The following is a 5162-nucleotide window of genomic DNA, read 5'->3' on the forward strand; positions in this document are numbered from 1 at the left end:
GGGATTGGAAGCCCAGGGTGAGAATTTCAATTGCATTGGCTACTCCTCGGGTCCTCTCTCCTCACCTCCTTCGCAAAACCCATTGGATGAGAAAGCCAGAGGTCCCTCCTCTCTGACATTCTCTTCCAATGGGTTTTGAGAAGGAGGCGAGGAGCGAGGAGAGGACGCAAAGAGGTTGAAATTGAGAAAAGTACCGAAAGTGGTTCATTGGCTAAAAGGAGGGGTGGGCGTGGTTACCCAATCCTGACAGATGTGCAGTGAGATTCATCAATCAAACCTTGACAATGGCCGTGTGGATCAAATCCTTAGTATATCATGGGTAAATTCAGACTGACTGACTAACACATAATAATGAATATTAAGATGCCGGACTGTAGAATCAGTCGGACTACAATGGCGAACAAGCCCTTTAACCATAGGCTGAGTTTGGGTTTCAAGTTTGGGAAAGGAAATTTTCATAATAAAAATTCACCTTTATAATAAAGCATTCCATGCATCTTTGCATTTGCAGACTTCTAGCCTAGTATTCTTAATGTTATAATTTGATTGGAAAGTCATGTGGCTAATAATATAACTCAATCACTGTTGCAAAAAAATATTGTTTAATGCAGGGTGTAGTGGCATAGAGTAGGCTTAGGCTATATCAGATACATTTATTCTCTTTTCTTTGTACAGGAAAATGTTGGCCTTTTAGAAACACATTTAATGAAATTCTACTCAAATTATATTACAGGAGATATTACCAGAATCTTTTTTAATACGACAAAAATGTCAGGATAGCCTACTCTGCTGACACTGACAAACAGTTCAATAAAAATTAAATGATCTGACCCATATAATAGGCCTACGAAAAGGGGAGACACAAATACTCACACCCTGATCTGTTTCACCTGTCTTTGTGATTGTTTCCACCCCTCCAGGTGTCCCCATCTTCCCCATTATCCCTGTGTATTTATACCTGTGTTCTCTGTTTGTCTGTTGCCATTTCGTTTTGTTCGTCAAACCTACCAGTGTTTGTTTTCCTGCTCCTGCCTGTTTTCCTGCTCCTGTTTTTTAGTCCTTCCCGGTTTTTTGACCGTTCTGCCTGCCCTGACCCTGAGACTGCCTGCTGTTTTGTACCTTAACCTACCATTCTGGATTATTGACCCCTGCCTGCCCTGACCCTGAGACTGCCTGCCGTTCTTGACCCTTTATGCCTTCTCTGGATTATTGACCCCTGACCTGTCATTTGCTTGCCTCTGTTGTTAGGAATAAACTTCTGTTTCTTGAACTCTGTCTGCATCTGAGTCATAACTCAAACGTGATAGTACGAACTTGCCATGACTGACCTAGCAGTCTCAGACCAGCTCCGCAACACAATCTCCTCACAAGGAGCCACCATTGGAAGGCACAAGGAGTTGCTTAGCGGGCTTATGGAAGGGTTCCAGACCTTGGCCGAATGCCATGACCATGTCTTGAACACTTGCTGGAGCAATTCCGCGGCTTGTCTGTCAGGCAGGCTACCACGACGGTAACCTCCCAGCCCCTCAGTAACTTGGCTATTAGCAGCGTCACCTTCCTGGTCACCCCAGTGTCCCGAGAACCCCGTTTACCACCTCTGGAGCGCTACGATGGAGATTCCGGGACCTGCCGGGCCTTTCTCTCCCAGTGATCCCTCATTTTTGAGCTGCAGCCTGCTTCGTTCCCCTCAGACTGTACATCATTATGCTGATGTCCGGGAGGGCACTTACCCGGGCCACGGCAGCGTGGGAGCAACAATCCGCCGTCTGCCTCAGTCTGGAGGTGTTCATGGAGGAAGTTCAGAAGATGTTTGATTCTCTGTTGTCTCTGGTGGGCCATACCCAGATCTTTTCCTCTCCCCTTACTCGCATTCCTTTTCATGCCATGTTGCTGTGGGGGAACCAGTCAAAATCTCTCCGGGTACTCATTGACTCTGGGGCTGATGAGAGCTTTATGGACGCTACCCTGGCTTCCGAGCTGGATATCCCCACTCTCCCCTCCATTCCCATGGACATTAGAGCACTGGACGGGCGTTCTATTGGCCAGGTCACCCACAATACCACCCCCATCAACCTACGTGTGTCAGGGAACCACAGCGAGATGATCCAGTTCCTGGTCATTAAGTCTCCTCAGGTTCCCGTGGTGTTGGGTTTCTCCTGGCTCCAGCGACACAATCCCCTCATACTGGTCTGCTGATGCTATCATGGGCTGGAGCCCATTCTGCCACACCCACTGCCTGAAGTCAGTGCAGCCTGTTCCGGGACATCTTCCTGGGGCCTCGGAGGCTGCCCCGGGTCTCTCCGCCATTACCGCGGAGTACTAGGGCCTCCGGGAGGTGTTCAGTCAGGCCCTGGACCTATGGAACGCCTACCACCTGGTGCGGATGCGGGAGGGGGATAAGTGGAAGACTGCCTTCAACACAGCCAGCGGCCACTACAAGTACCTGGTCACGCCCTTTGGCCTTACCAATGCCCCTGCTGTGTTCCAGGCTCTGGTTAATGATGTTCTCCGTGACATGTTGAACAGGTTCGACTTCATCTACCTCGATTACATCCTCGTTTTCTCCCACTCCACCAAAGAACACGTGCTCCACGTCTGACAGGTTCTCCAACACCTCCTGGAGAACCAGCTTTTTGTAAAAGCTGAGAAGTGCGAATTCCATCGCTCCACCATCCCCTTTCTGGGTTACATCATCGCTGCAGGGAGCGTACAAATATATCCCAGGAAGGTGAGAGCGGTCATGGATTGGCCCCAGCCCCAGCCCACGTCCAGAGTCCAGCTGCAGGGGTTCCTGGGCTTCGCCAACTTTTATCATCGCTTTATGCGGGGCTACAGCACCCTGGCTTCCCCCCTGTCTGCACTCACCTCTCCCAAGGTTCTGTTCACGTGGTCTCCAGCTGCTGATCGGGCGTTCCGGGATCTCAAACACCTCTTCACCACAGCTCCCATCTTGGTTCATCCTGACCCGTCCCGCCAGTTTGTGGTGGAGGCCGATGCTTCTGATATTGGAGTGGGGCCTGCCCTGACCCTGAGACTGTCTGCCATTTTGTACCTTACCCCACCGTTCTGGATCATACCTCAAACGTGATAAATACAATATGACATCCATCTAACCTGGAGGAGGAAATTATTGTCCAAAAACAAACAAGTGGCACTGACCAAATGATAAAGATAATAAATATGCTCAATTATGTTGAAAATGTTGATATCTAAAAGACAGAGTTTTCATTGTCTTCTCTTTACAGCAAGAGCCATTTGCTTCAAAACTGTTTTTCCGCTATTGTATTTTTAAATATTGCGATAAGCCTGGCTGGGTCTCTCTGCTTTTCTCTCTGACAGTTGCAACTCAACATTAATCTATTTGGCAGTTGACGCAGGCACTGCTGAAATTGCAGGCCCTTTGGACTGTAGGCAATGCGATTTAAAACATTCCACACTTTTGTTTTTTAAAGAAGCTAACTATCATTCGTGGCAAAATCAAGTTTTCTGGTGTAGTAGCCTATTTTGAATGATTTTATTTCTGTATAGTTAGGAGTAAGCAAATTACTCTATCATTTTGACATTTATTTAAATTTACTTTAGGGAAAGCTTAGCTTTGCCTAGCCTTATAGCCGCTTATGCCTTTGACTTTGTCACTTTAATGTAGCAGGCGTAAAATAAACATCTGAGAGAGGTCCCTACATCTGAGAGCGGTCCCTACATCTGAGAGGGGTCCCTACTTCTGAGAGGGGTCCCTACTTCTGAGAGGGGTCCCTACATCTGAGAGTGGTCCCTACATCTGAGATGGGTCCCAACATCTGACAGGGGTCCCTACTTCTGAGAGGGGTCCCTACATCTGAGAGGGGTCCCTACATCTGAGAGGGGTCCCTACTTCTGAGAGGGGTCCCTACATCTGAGAGTGGTCCCTACATCTGAGATGGGTCCCAACATCTGACAGGGGTCCCTACTTCTGAGAGGGGTCCCTACATCTGAGAGAGGTCCCTACTTCTGAGAGGGGTCCATACTTTAGGGGAAAAGGAAAGTATATTGAACAAAAATATAAATGAAACATGCAACAATTACAAAGATTGATTTCAGTCAATTGAAATCAATTCATTTGGCCTATGGATTTCACATGACTGGGAATACAGATAGGATTCTGTTGATCACAAAAAAAGTTAGGGGCGTGGATCAGAAAACCAAACAGTGTCTGGTATGACCACCATTTGCCTCATGGAGCGCAACACATCTCCTTTGCATAGAGTTGATCAGGCTGTTGATTGTGGCCTGTGGAATGTTGTCCCACTCCTCTTCAATGGCTGTGCAAAGTTGCTGGATATTGGCGGGAACTAGAATACGCTGTCGTACACGTCGATCCAAAGCATCCTGAACATGCTCAATGTGTGACATGTCTGATGAGTATGCAGGCCTGTGCATTCCTTTCCCTTTCAAATTGCCATCGATAAAATGCCACTGTGTTTGTTGTCTGTAGCTTATGTCTGCCCATACCATAACTCCATTGTCACCACAGGGGACTTTGTTCACAACGTTGACATCAGCTAACCGCTCACCCACACGACACCATGCATGCTGTCTGCCATCTGCCTGGTAGAGTTACAACAGGGATTCATCCATGAAGACCACACTTCTTCTGGGTGACAGTGGCCTATCGAAGGTGAGCATTTGCCCACTGAAATCGGTTACGACGCCGAACTGCAGTCAGGAGGTCAATACCCTGGTGAGGACAACGAGCACGCAGATGAGTTCCCTTAGACGGTTTCTGACAGTTTGTGCAGAAATGATTTGGTTCTGCAAATCTACAGTTTCATCAGCATTCCGGGTGGTTCGTCTTAGACGATTCCACAGGTGTAGAAACCGGATGTGGAGGTTCTAGGCTGGCGTGGTTACACGTGGTTTGCGGTTGTGCCAGCCGGTTGGACGTCCTGCCACATTCTCTAAAACAACATTAGAGGTAGCTTATGGTAGAGAAATTAACATTACATCTCTGGCAACAGCTCTGGTGGACAGTCCTGCAGTCAGCATGCCAATTGCACGCTCCCTCAAAACTTGAGACATCTGTGGCATTGCGTTGTGTTACCAAATTGCACATTATGGAGTGGCCCTTTATTGTACCCAGCACAAGGTGCACCTGTGTAATGATAATGCTGTTCAGTCAGCTTCTT

Source organism: Salmo salar, chromosome 06, assembly GCF_965601325.2.
Source record: "Salmo salar chromosome 06, fSalSal1, whole genome shotgun sequence".
Taxonomy (NCBI): domain Eukaryota; kingdom Metazoa; phylum Chordata; class Actinopteri; order Salmoniformes; family Salmonidae; genus Salmo; species Salmo salar.